We start from the raw sequence: 15174 nt of genomic DNA, 5'->3' as shown, positions 1-15174 counted from the left end.
AACCTTAGAGGCAACGGTTCCTTCACCAAGGAACTCCTTTTCTGAAATGATTGCCTTAAGGCTGACGAACACCTTTTGTTCATCAGCATGGTAGAAAAAATATCTTTTTGTCTCTTTGGGGTACCCTATGAATGAGCATTTGTCAGACCTAGGTTCAAGTTTATCTGTGACTAATCGTTTGACATAGGCCGGGCACCCCCAGACCCTAAGGTGTGAAAGTGCTGGCTTACGTCCCATCCATATCTCATATGGAGTCTTAATTACAGACTTACTTGGAACCCTATTTAACAGATAACAGGTCGATTCGAGTGCATATCCCTAGAAGGATATCGGCAAGCTAGCAAAATCCATCATGGATCGGACCATGTCTAACAGAGTCCGATTCCTCCTTTCAGACACACCATTATGCTGTGGTGTTCCTGGAGGAGTCCATTGGGAGAGAATCCCATTCTCTCCTAGATATGTGAGAAATTCACTAGAAAGGTATTCTCCTCCTCGATCAGATCGAAGAGTTTTAATACTCTTCCCAGTTTATTTTTCTACTTCACTTCGAAATCGTTTGAACATTTCAAATGAATCCGACTTATGTTTCATCAGATAGACATATCCATATCGAGATAGGTCATCCGTGAAAGTTATGAAGTAGAAATATCCACCTCTAGCACTGGTGCTCATGGGCCCGCATACATCAGTATGTACTAGGCCCAAGAGCTCAGTAGCTCTCTCACCTTTTCTAGTAAAAGATGACTTGGTCATTTTACCAAGAAGACAGGACTCACAGATTGGAAGTGATTCACAATCACTGACTTCGAGGATTCCCTCTTGAGTCAACCTGTTTATTCTGTTCTTGTTTATATGACCTAGCCTACAGTGCCATAAGTAGATATCTGACACACTATCTAATCTAGGGTGCTTGCCAGTAGAATAGACTCTTATCAGGCTTGATCTTTTTGGTCTGGCTCTGCACAAATGTCCCAGCCTGAACTTGCACCTTCTTGACTTTCTTCTTCTTGTTCTTCTTCCCTTTCTTAAAAGGTCGAGAACCAGAAGACGAACCTCCCACTAAGTTCACCGACTCCTTGTGAAGTTGGTGATCCTTCTCAAAGTTCTGAAGCAACCCCAGTAACCCATGGTAGTTCTCTTCAGGCTTTGTTATTCTATAATGAGTGAGGAATGGGAGATAAGACTTGGGCAGTGAGTTCAGTATTGCATCTTTCCCAAGCTGCTCATGCAAGGGAAAGCCGAGCTTGCTCAATCATTCCATCAGCTCGATCATGTACAATACATGATCAGTGACAGAGGCACCATCCCGCATTTTGGCGTTGAAGATGGCACAACTAGTCTTGTGCCTCTCTACGTCATCGGGTGTGCCAAAGGCATCCTCCAACACTTGAAGCATGTCCTTTGGCGAGCCGTCTCGAATCTATGACTGAACTCGTCGCTCATAGCAGCCAGCATGATACAGCGCATCGTGGTCCGGTCACTGAGCCACTTCTGGTAAGTGTCTCTGACTGTTCCACGTGCATTGACAGCTGGCTCCTTAGGTGCAGGATCCATTATCACATATAGGATCCGTTCATGCTCCAGGACTATCTTCAACTTTCGATACCAGCTACCGAAGTTGGGTCCCACCAACTTATCATTGTCCAACAATGATCGGAGCGATAGAGAAGTGGCCATATTTACATAAAGGAGAACCATAACCTAATTAGTAATTGATTCATTAAACCTAAAGATTTGGACTTTAATCAAAAGGTTTCTCCCACTATTTTATTCGAATTGGTAGCCTCTACCTCCAATTCGAGGAATTATCCTAATTTCTTAGCGGGTACTAGAATCCACTTAGACTGCACACAAGCCCAACTTTGGTTGGCCAACCCATGTACATCTAGGGGTAGGTTCATAACCAATTATTTCTCTAAATAATTTTTAGTAATTTTAATTTTTCCCCAGAAACCTAATCAGTAGGCTTTGGCCTCCACTGTAAGGATCCAGTTAGGTCCAACCATTAACATGATCATACATGGTGTATCTAACCAATGAATGATTAAGCCCAACTTTGGTTGGCTCACCTAACCACCATTAGAGAGAAACTTCCAAGTCATCATATGATGAGTGATAATTCCATTAGTCAACAAGCACCAGGCCTTTGGGTCTGCAATGATTATTGAGTTAATGGACTCATTATCAAACACCTTAATGGGAGGCTATGATTCAGTTATCTCCATAACTTTATCATTTTAAGGACCTAACAATTTTAGAGGATTTAAATAATATAGAGGATGAAGTCAGATGAACCAGCTTATCATGATCCTCCCACTGGCTTCACCAAGTCAGCTTAAGGGAGATCAGGGCTGGTCTAGGAGTACCTAAATCAGTCACACTGATTTACCTAGCTGACATGGGTCAGCTCGAATAGTCAAGTGATCCGATCAAAACATAATTTCACCAAGAGGCCAGGTAAGTTCGATCAGTGGGAGGGTCTGCCAAAGCTTGCCTTAGACACCATCAGAAATGGTCAGGTAAGCGGGCTCCCAATTAAAAACCACCGGTCTGGTTTACCTTAGACACCAACTGGTTTAATTAGTTTCAATTAGATCAACCTAACAGTTCGTGCTAGACCGCTTAGCCAAGAATCAAGTCCATTTGGTTCTCGTTAAAGACATGGACTTGACCAACTACAACTATTGTAATTGATCTAGAGAATCCTTGATCTAATCTAAGACAACAATTGATTAGATTTAGTCAATTCTCTAATTAAGTCCATCTTTAATCTAACCATAGGTCTAACCCAATTAATGGACCTAATTCCCACTAACCCATTAACCCAATATGTTATGATTTGTGTCTTAGGTTCTTCAATTCACAATCCTAGAACCTAATCAAACAACTTCTTAATTCTTAATTAAGTTTTGGGCTGAGGGTTGTGTTTGGCTTTTCAAAAAATAATTTTCATATTTGTAAAATAATTTTACAATATGATTCTACCAACCATATTGCATGTTTGATTCATAATCAATATACAATTGAAATAAACATGAAACTACTTTAGATCTAATCTAAACAGGTTCATGTAATTGAAACAATTTCAACTTTAAACAATTTCTTTACACAAAAATTATTAACAAAGAGATTTTATTTCAGATTTAAATATCTTTTAAATCTAATAAATCATAAATTTAATCTAGATCATATCTAACAAATTTATGATTAAAGATAGATCTACACAAACTAGGACAACCTTTGCACTGTAAGGAGTAAACCTTACAGCAGGACAACCTTGCAGTTTGTGATTGATCTAAAATTTTAATTTTAGATTTAATAATCAGATTATAAATTAGATCTAATCTAAAAAATAATCTAAGCATGTATAAATAATCATGTAATAAAGAACCTAGGCTCTGATACCAATTGAAGGAACCTTATCTAGGGTTTCAGGGTTAGATCTTGAAACTTTTTCAAGATCATATAGCGGAAGACTAAAATAAATCAAAATTTATTTTTTAAAATTAGAAAATCTCTAGATCTAAGATCTTATTATATGATTATTACATAGCATTAAATCAAAAATTAAAATATATAAATATAGCATGAACTACATGTTGATCATATCAACATGTTTCTATACTACATCTAATGTATGTATTAAACAATAGATCAGATCTATTACCTTGTAAGTTAGATATTCTAACCTTATTGATCTGGGCTTGAGGATGATGTTACAAGCCACACACGCATCCGGCCTCTAGGAGTCATCCACACGAGCCCACGAATCTCGATCAGAAGTCCTGCTTCAGGAAATCAGCACAGTATGCTAGTACTGCGCTGATCCTTCTTTGAGGGTTGATCAGGTACCTCCTTCTTCTTGATTTGGACTCTTCCAAAGATGAAAAGTAGAAGAAGGAGTTTCAGATCTGAGACGCTCTCAGAAAACTCAAGATGGAGGGAGGAAAGATATGAAAACAAAAACCCTAGAAGAAGACCCTCTTCTTCTTCACGTTTTTCTCTCTAGATACCCAAACTTGCATCTTTTATATCTCCACGACCCAAAGGTATTTCTCTCTAATTTTTAGATGGCACAAATGTCCCTCAAATATATGACTTCTCCTAAAATTTAATGAAGAAACTCATCTTATATAGAGAGATATGATAGAGTCCTTGTCTAGGTCAAACACCTAGTCAAGGCTTATCCAACATGGCAAGTTAAGGGACGCCCAACTCTTGAGCACCTCCTTCATATTTTCATGCATGGATCACCAGAAAAGGGTGCACAATGTATACCCTAAAAGCCATGAAAATTTCAAAAAAAAATTTGATAAATTTGGTACAAAATTGAAAGAGTTTTGGATTTCTAAAACTCTATCTCATAGAATTCGAAATCCAAACTTATTCCTTTTAGATTTGATCCAAACCACCTTCCATGTAAGAAAGAAGAGAGGAGACCTTTTGTGAACGTGGGAGAGATCTGGGAGAGGGCTTTTGTCGCACAAAATAAGTGGAGATTGGCGTTGAATAAGAGAGAGGGCATGGAGAAGGATTATGTGGCGCAAGGTGGAATCCTAGTCTTACTAGGATTCTGTCTTATGACTTGTTTTAATTTGGTTTTCCAAACCAAATCAAATCAAAATTAGATCAACCTAATTAAAATAGGTCTTAACCCAATTAAAAACCTAATTTAATCAGATTAAATTAGATTTAAATCTGATTTAATTTTCTAATCAAATTAGAAATTAGATTGACCCAAGTCCTAGTTGAACTAGGACTAGTTTTTCCTTGCACTTGGCTTATCCAATAAACCAATTGGACTTGATCCAATCAAGCACAAACCAAATCTAATTAAATCATATTTAATTAAACTTAATCTCAGCCCATTGGCTTAATCAAATTAAGCCAATCAGCAATCAAATTGCTAATAGATCCTCCTGCAACACTTGCACTGGGTTAAATGTCAATCGTATTGATCATTTAACCCTAGAATGATTCTTAATCGTTGATCAACCATCTGATCGGATCATGAACTCTAATGTGTGTGACCTCATAGGTCCGAACCTAAGTCGGTAGTATAGGAATAAATTTTTATACCAATCGAAGTGACCATCTAGTAATGGTACCCGATGACCGGATAGGTCAAATGTGTAGAACAACATCCTTAGAACCCATGCAGATATAGTTTTCATATAATTCATCCCCTTGACCAAAATAATGATAGAACACCCCAGAGTTCAACTGTCAACTCTGATTAGGTTGTCCATATTGTATTTCAAAATATCAAATCCATCTGATGGATTACCCTGGCCAAGGTTTTGCTAAATTGAAATACAGCGACTCATTCTTCTCCAACTCTTGGAGTGGTCAATCCCATCTCGATCACACTCTGACTTCGCAAGTACTTGACTGTACCCAGAAGCCTTCCGTCTCTGAATTAGAAATTCAGTTAGTCCAGTACCAAAGCACAGTGAGTTGCTTGCAAGTCACTGAGGCGATCTCAAGTCTAAGGGACACTTATACCTATATCCCATCAGAGACATTTTCGATAGCAGAATACTCTGGAGTTGGTCACGTTCTATGATGATGTACCCTTACATCTCACCTGTATGCCATACCAGTGTCTCCACACTCCTTGGTTAAGAGGACAACCAACCCATATGGCCTACAGCGACCTATACTCGATAGAAGCTGTCGTCCTTATTAACGGCTTATCATTTGGTCGTGAACAGTTTTAAGAACTAATCGATAAATCCTCTCTTTATCGAACTTAAATAGTCCTAAGGACTTCATCATAACAACGGAGTTCATTAGAAGATGAAAGCTTATGATGAAGATGCCAAATATATTTTATTTATTAACAAATCAATTACAATACTTGGTTGCTCAACCGTCAACAGCTTGACAATTGGCTTTTTGGGACACATTTCCCAACAGTTATCGTATGATTCAGTCCTTCTATCATGAGTCTCGACTTGATAGAGGTCATGGAGAATTTGTTAAACCCCATTATCAGTCATATGCAAGATTGGCTTGACTCAATTCATTTGTGAATCTCATAAAAAAAAATTTCTGATATTCACACTTGCTTTGGCCAAAGACTTTCTAAACTCAGTCTCATAAATCGCATAGAACTTTTCTTTTCCTACCTAGGTCGATAGATTCCTTCTAGGTGCACCTACTCCAAATAGCAAACTTGAATCTACTGAAGTCAACATACACAGTAAGAACCCGAATGGCTAGAGATCAAGGGAACGTACAGTCAAACTCAATACTCTCGCTATGAATAGCCAATAACATCGTAGGTCAAAAGACCACTCACACCACTGCAGCATCGAGAAAATCACTGATGAGTGAGTAGACATCTATATAGTTTTTTATGTTGGTCACACTCAGTGCAAGTTATTTTCTAACAATCATCTGCACCCTCATCCTAGTATCCCTACATTGCAGACCCGAGACTCATCTATGCATAAGGAAGGTGAACTATGCACCAATCTCGAATGGATTGATCACTATCCTCCGTGATGATCCTTTGATTGGAAGTATTTAGAAATTATCCACTAATTAATGATATCTCAAATTCTCAACACTTTAAGAATATACAAAAATTATGTTTATTAATTTTTAGAATAAATCATGGACACATGAACATGATTGGAATGAAAAAGTCTTTTATTGATAATAAAAATATTACAAGTATAAGTTTAAGTCCTGAAATTATATGATGTGTCAGCCAATAATTGGCTTTCAGGACACAAATCTAACAAACTCCCACTTGACCTAAAGTCAATTGGTCATATACCTAAGACCCATTTTCTCAAAGTGAGCTTCAATCTTCTGCTGGCCGAGAGGCTTGGTCAATGGATCCACCACGTTTGGCATGGCGTCGACTCTCTGCATCTCGACGAACTTCATCTCGAGGTATTCGCATATGATGTGAAATTGCTGCTTTATATGCTTAAACTTCTGGTGAGACTTGGGCTCCTTAGCGAGGGCTATGGCGCCGTTGTTGTCGTAGTGTAATACAATGGCATCTAATGGCATCACACCCAGCTCTATAACAAACTTTTTGAACCAAAAGACTTCCTTAACAGCTTCAGAGGTGATGATGTACTCAGCTTTCATGATCGAATCTGTAATAATCGGCTGCTTGAAACTCTTTCGCTAACCACACCACCATTACACAAGAAGATACACCCCGATGTAGATTTTTTATCATCGACATCAGTTATAAAGTCTGAATCGATGTATCCCTCAACTTTCAGCTCCGATCTTCCATCAAAGATCAACAACAAATCCATAGTCCTTCTCAAGTACTTAAGGATATTTTTAATAGAAATCTAGTATTCTTCACCTAGATTCGCCTAATATCTATTCGTCAGACTCATGGCAAGGGCTATATCAGGTCGTGTACATAACATAGTATACATGATACTCCCTATTATCGAAGTATAAGAGATCTTGCTCATGCACTTGATCTCCTCAGGTGTGTCGAGACACATCTTCTTGGAGAGATGAATGCCATGTCTAAGGGGCAAAAGATCCCTCTTGAAGTTTTTTATATTGAACCTCTTTAGCACCTCCTCTATGTACATTTACTATGAGAGTCCTATCATCCTCATAGATCTATCTTTATAGACCTTTATACCAAGAATGTAGGAAGCTTCTCCTAGATCTTTCATGACAAACTCTTTTGACAACCATACTTTGATTGATGTCAGTATGAGAATATCATTCTCAATCAGGAGGATGTCATTCATGTACAATACGAGGAACATGACAGCACTTTCACTGATCATTTTATACATACACGGCTCCTCTTTATTTTTTATGAAATTAAATATTTTGATCACATCATTAAAGTGAGTGTTCCAACTTTGAGGTGCTTGCTTGAGTCTATATATGGACCTTTGCAGCTTGCAGACCTTGTGATCACTCTCACTGGATGTGAAATCCAAAGGCTACTCCATATAGATATCTTCCTTAAGATATCTATTTAAGAAGATAATTTTCACATCCATCTACCAAATTTTATAATCATAAAAGGCTGCTTTGGCAAGCAAAGTACGGATGGATTTTAGCATGACTAGGGATGAAAAAATTTCATGATAATCAATACCTTCGCATTGACTATAACCTTTCGTGACTAGCCTTGCCTTATAGGTCTTTACCTTACTATCCGATCCAATTTTTTTTTTGTAAATCTATTTACATCCAATAGGTACAATACCTTCAGATAGATCTACTAAAGATCAAACCTAGTTGGAATACATGGAGTCAATTTCTGACTTCATCACTTCCATCCATTTCTCAAAGTCTATATCTAACATTATCGCATCATAAGTCTTGGGATCATTCCTAATGTCCCTATCTCCTATAAAGAATGCTTCCTTTAAATCTTCTATAAGAATACCTAAGTACCTTTCAAGAGGATGGGAGACCCTATTTGATCTACAAGATGGAGGAGGTATCACATCTATTGGCTCATTATTGGGTTCAGATTTTTGAACTCATGTTCTTCAGAGACTTTATCTTCGAGCTCAATCTTCCTCCTACTGCCTCCATCTTGGATAAAATCTTTTTCTAAGAAGACGGCATGATGGCTCACAATCACATTGTGATCCTCAAGAAGATAGAAGTAGTATCCCATAGTTTTCTTAGGATATCCTATAAAGTGAGCCTTAAAGAACCTAGCCTCTAACTCATCTATCTGTTGTCACTTGACATAGGCCGGACATTTCTAAATCTTGAAATATCCAAAAGTTGGCTTCTTACCATGCCATAACTCATATGATGTGGTAGGAATAGATTTAGAGAGAACCCAATTCAAAAGATGAACCGCAGAAAGTAAAGCATATCCTTAGAGAAAGACAAGAAGGTCTGTGAAGCTCATCATGGATCGAACCATATCTAATAGGATCTGATTCCTCCTTTTGGATACATTGTTGAGCTGAGGCATCCTTGGAGGTGTCCATTATGAGACTATGCCATTATCCTTGAGATAGGCCCAAAATTTTTCACTGAGGTATTTTTCTCGATCTGATCGAAGAACTTTTATGGTTTTTCGATCTATTTTTCTACTTCATGTTTGAACTTTATGAACTTTTCAAAGGCTTCAAGCTTTTGGTGCATCAAATGGACAACGTCATACCATGAACAATCATCGATAAAAGTTATGAAGTAGACATAGCCACTTTTAGTTTGTACATTGAATGGACCACACACATCAGTGTGTACCAGGATTAATATCTCAGTGGCCCTTTCTCCTTATCCCATAAAGAGCAACTTGGATATTTTTTCTTAAAGACACGATTCATAAACTAGATAAGACTCGAAAGTCAATGGTCTGAGAAGACCATCTTTCTTCAGTTTGTTGAGTCTGTCCTCTCCAAAATGGCCTAACCTAAGGTGCCATAGATACTTTTGGCTAATCCTATCTTTAAATTTCTTAGACCCTATGGTATTCACAATTTGCTCGTTAATATTTACACTCGCATCCATATGCAAATGATAAAGACTGTCAATTAAGAAAGCACATACAATAATTTTATTTTTGAAATAAATCAAATACATATCTTTATTGAAATTAAAATTATAATTATCTTGTACCAGCACAAATATGGAAATCAAATTTCTACTGACTATGGGTACATAATAGTAGTCTTTAAAAATTAAACTAAGTCCTAATGGTAATCACAGAGGGTAGGTTCCAACAACCACAACAGCAATCCTTGCTCCATTGCCGACTCTGAGAGTGATCTCATCTTCTCTCAGCCCTCTCACTTCTTCAAGATCTTGCATAGAAGTGCACAAATGAGTACTTGATTCAGAATCTTGAACCCAACTAGAAGAAGAGAAAATTGTTAGATTAGTTTCAATAACGAACATATCAAACGTACCTTCAGAAGGTCCATCCTTCTTCCTGCTCTTGACAGTCGTTAGGTAGGTCGGATAGTTTCTCCTCTGGTGGCCTTCGATGTTGCAATGAAAATACTTTCTCTTGTCGTTAGTCTTCTTTGGAACCTACTTCTTGGGTTTAGCCTCATTCTTTTGCTTCTTCACAGGCTTCTTCTTCTTCTTGAAAGAAGACTTTCTTTTGGAGAAAGCCTGCTCTACAGCTAGAACTATATCCTTTGAACTCTTCAAGGTGCCCTCTGCTGTTACCAGCATGTTCAGTAACTCAAATAAAGTGCTATCGATTTTATTCATATGATAGTTCATGATGAACTGCCCATACAAATCAGAAAGAGACTAGAGGATCAGATCCACCTATAATTTCTTGTCCATGTTCATACTGAGCTTCTGAAGCTCCTCGATGTTCTTGATCATTGTCAAACAATGATCATTGACAGACTATCCATCACATATTTTTGCTCTGAAAAGTCTTTGAGAGACCTCAAAGTAAGCTATGTGACTCTGCTCACCATACAACTCTTGCAGGTGAGTCAGCATCTCTCTAACAGTCCTCATATCTTCATGCTGTTGCTGAAGATCATTGGATATAGATGCTAAAATGTAGCACTTTATCTTGTTATCTTCATCCATCCACTTCTCAAGTATAGCTTGTTGATCAGGGGATGGATGAGCAGGTAACATAGGCACATCCTAATCAAGGACATGGATGAGTTTTTCGAAACTAAGAATGATTCTCAAATTTTAGAGCCAGTCTTTATAGTTGATACCGATCAACCTATTGATGTCTAGGATATAGGCTAAAGGGTTAGAACTCGACATGGTAGAGAGAATAATTTTTAGTTAGATGTTTGTACTTATAAAATTATTTATTCTATAGAATTTAAAAATAAATAAAGGCTCCCACTATTTCTTCGAAACTCCCACACTCGGGTGGAGAAATAAAAATCTATATGCGATCGATTTCAAGTGGGTACTATGGTCTCATTAATCTATACACACCTCACCTAATCGTTATTGATGAGTACAGACCAATGAGTAGACAATACTTTATCTATTGCTTCACTAAGCAAGATGTAGTGGGCTTGGTCTCTAAGTTTTATAGCCTCACCTAACAGTTATTGGTATATTTTTTAGTTAAGTCAGACCCATCATTCACCAGCAGGCACAAAGCCATCATTGAGACCCTCATCTAACAGTTATTGGGCCCAACCCCATCTCTACCCTGAGACATCAAATATCAATAGAGTAATTATACCTTTCTGATGTAATCAAGCCACTGTAACCAGTCAAGAACGATCAACACCAAGAAGGCACCCGCATCTCTACAATAATGGAAGACCTCTAGACTTAATATTTAGTAAGAAGATTTAGATTTAGATCTCTTTCAAATTAATAGATTTGATATCCGACTGATCAAATTTAGGTCAGCACATCAACATGTCTAACCAGTCTAGTTGGTATGGGTGAACTCGAGTCAACAGGTAACCTAATACGAAACCAAATCTCCCAAGATGGCCAGATAAGTTAAGATGAGTGTGGGTCCCTCTGTTGCTTTCCTTAGACACCAATCAAAATTGATCAAGTCAGATAATAAAACCAATTAAATAACCATCATCTAAATTCTTGTCTTAGATATCAAATTGGTCGATTAGAATCGATCAGGTTAACCTATTGAAATGGATCCGAACCATTGAGCCAAATTCGATCATGTGTCAATCAATTCATATCAAAATATGAATCGATACGACCAACTACAACTAAACTAGACTTTGAGCCCCTTTGACCTAATCCTAATCAACTATCGATTAGATTCAATCAACTGCTCAAAATCGATAATTGGTTCTAGCCTGATCTAATCAATTTGATACTAATTATAGTTTGATCATTAGACCTAATTTATTCAACCCATACCTACATGCAACAATATAATTTCAGATCTAAAAAAAAATTTAGATTATGTTTCATTGTATGCATTAGTAGCTTATAATCTTGAAACAGTTTCAGATCTAAACCTAATGTCATATATCATATATATGTAGTTTCAGATCTAAATTAAAACATGCATCACATATATATCAAATTTTAGATCTAAAATAAAAAAATATATATCAAATATTTGTATAATCAGATCTAAAATAATAATAAAAATATTTTAAAAATATTTTTAAAAAAATTGATTCACATCAAACTAAGACAATCTTTTTAATATTGGGGGTAAACCCTATACCAGGACAACCTTATTCCAGTTTGATATAAATTTTTAATCATTCTAATTTTAAATTTAAATATAAAATAAGATATATCATATATGTTAATTTTTATATCTAAAAGATTGATTTAATTGCTTCAAAAATATTTTTCAAAATCGATCAATCTTGTGCTGGGACAACCTTTATAATATAGAGCACAAACCCTATACCAGGACAACCTTATATCAGCACAAGATCAATTTTAAATCACTAAAACTTTTTGATCTAAGACAAAAATCAGATTATATATATCTTTAAAAAATCAGTGACTCTAATACCACTGTTAGAAAGTCGGGTAGGATGCATGCATAGATTTTAAAAATCTTTTCAATCATAGTGAAAAAATAATCGGATTAAACCTTTTAACTCCACATTCATTAGATCATATCTAATCCTACCCAATCCAACAGAAAAGATATACATATAATCTGAAAATGAAATAAGTTTGAGATCAAATCTTAATACCTTAGCATGGATAGAAATTCACCACTACCGATAATCTCAAGTTTGAAGTTCTTCGAGCTACACACGTGTCCGGCCTCTATAGGTATCCATCAAGATCAACGTAGAATCTTTCTTCTCATCGTAGATCTTTCTTCTCTAAGTAGGATCTCAGCCTTTTAGAATCTTGATCAACTCTTTGATCTTCACTACAAAATTTGTTGAAATTCGTATGTACAGACATGCATGTGTGTTTCAAAATTTTATTTTCTAAATATCATAGTAGAATAGAAGATTAAAATATGTTTAATCAATATCATACATGCATAAAAATATAAACCACAAGGATCTTCTTTATATGCAAAAATTATATATATGCTAAAATTTAACATGTGATCGAATCACATACCAGTTTCATAATTTCTTTCTTCAAATCTGGATCTAGAAGAAAAGAGATTTTTTTCTAGCCACATAAGTATTTGGCCTCTATGAGTATCCACTTGAAATCAGCCTCTAACAGTCCTCTTCAAGTTAAATTTTTTGCTCTAAGAAAATTTAGCTGCTGAATCTGAACGAAGTGTGGATCACGATCAACTCTTGATCTCTTTTTTTGATCTTCTTCTTCTTCTCCTCTTCTCTTGCCTTTCTACCTTTGCTTGTGCTACTACCAAGCACCAGAAACTAGCACACAAGAGGGGACACCAAGGCCCTTATGGGCGTGAAGAGATGGGATGCCTAAGTTGGGGCATGTGGGATGCCCAAGGGAGAAGAGAAGGGGAGCAGAAGAGAGGGCGTGGAGTCTCTCTAAGATGTGTGGGGCTACTAGTTTGGATGCTCTAGAAATCTTAGGAGAGATCCCTTTAAATAGGCAAAAGAATTGAATCCTATTCAATCTCATAATACAAGTCCTACTTGCATTATGTTTCCTAATAACTTAAGTTATTCAACTTCCATTAGGAATCCTTTTAGGCGCCAACTCTTGGAGTCCTTGCACCCACATAAACACACCCCAAAGTACACCCAAGGGATGCCTCATATGAGATCCATAAGCCCTCTAATCATGGGACATGCCTAACTTGATCAAATTAAGGTGGCACCCAAAAATAATTATCAAAAGAAATTAATTAGGGACTTACACCCTTAATTCAATTAATCCAAAATATTAGACACCCAATAATTGAAGTCCAATGAATCTAATTCATTTAGGTCATTAGCAGGTAATTAAGTTTGGATTATCTTATCAAATAAAAAATTCAAACATAAAGAGTAAATTGGGATCAACCATGTGCTAGCAAGGTTACCTTGAACCCAATCGGATTTTTCTAAACCCAGTTGACACTTTATAAGCTCAATTGCTAATTTCAGATGTAATCTCTTTGTTGTGTGACCCCATATGTTCAAGTCTATCTGGTAGTGAGATATACAATGATCTCTATCAAAGTTTCATTGAAATTCTTTTTAATAGGTCAAAATAATTCCACTCTAACTTATCAAGGATTGTCGATCCAGAACAATCCTAATAAGCTCTTACAATCCATCAATGACACCTAGCATATATAGTGGCAACTCGGTAGAATCAAAAATGAACCTCAAGGTGTAGCTAGCATGTGATTCAGTCTCTCTATTGTGAGTCCCGACTAGATGGCAGGTCATGGATAAATTATCAAACCTCAACATCAGTTATATGATAAATTCGATCAGCTTAAGTCTAATTGTCATTTTCATGAAAACTTTTTTCCATCAATCACATTGTTGTGGCCACAGACTCTTGGACTTAGCCTCTCTAATCTCATAGGACTACTCCTCTCTATCAAGATTGATAGATCCTATTTTGATGCATACCCTACTCCTATAGTAGACCAACTGTCGTCAACATCCACTATAAGGGCTTATTAAGATCCATATTTATGTGTCAATCAAACTCCAGCAGCCTCACTACGAGCAGTATTACTATCTTAGGTCAAAGAACTAGTCACATAACTATAGTATCGAGACAATCACTAACGATTGAATAGAAATCCAAGTGATCTCTCATATGGTCACGCTCAGTACTAGTTGTTCTCTAACAACTACCTGCACTCATCACCCAATATCTCTACACCATAGATCAGAGACTCATCTATCTCAAAGAAAATGATCTGTGCATCAATCTATCTAGATCGATCACTATTCTCATGATGATTCTATGACCAGGAGCATTTAAGAATTAAATACATTCTCTAATTTTCAACTCTTTGAGAATATATATCGAAAGTTAATTTCATAGATGATTCAAGGACACATCACACGTGAATGAGAAATAAACTTATCCTTCTATTAATCAAATCAATATTTTAAGTATAAAATTATGTCCTAGATTTATTACAATGTGTCAGCCATATTAGCTTTTAGGACATACATCTAACAATCTCCCACTTGGACTAAAGTCAATTGGCCACAAATCTAAGCCCCATCTTCTCAAGATGGATTTTTATTTTTGGTTGGCTCAATTGCTTTATCAACGAGTCTGCCACGTTATCCGTAGAGTGTACTCTTCGCACATCGATATATTTTTTTTCGAGGTAGTCGCATATAATATGAT

Source organism: Elaeis guineensis, chromosome 1 (genome assembly GCF_000442705.2).
Source record: "Elaeis guineensis isolate ETL-2024a chromosome 1, EG11, whole genome shotgun sequence".
In the NCBI taxonomy this organism is placed as follows: Eukaryota; Viridiplantae; Streptophyta; class Magnoliopsida; order Arecales; family Arecaceae; genus Elaeis; species Elaeis guineensis.
This window is presented reverse-complemented; position numbering follows the sequence as displayed.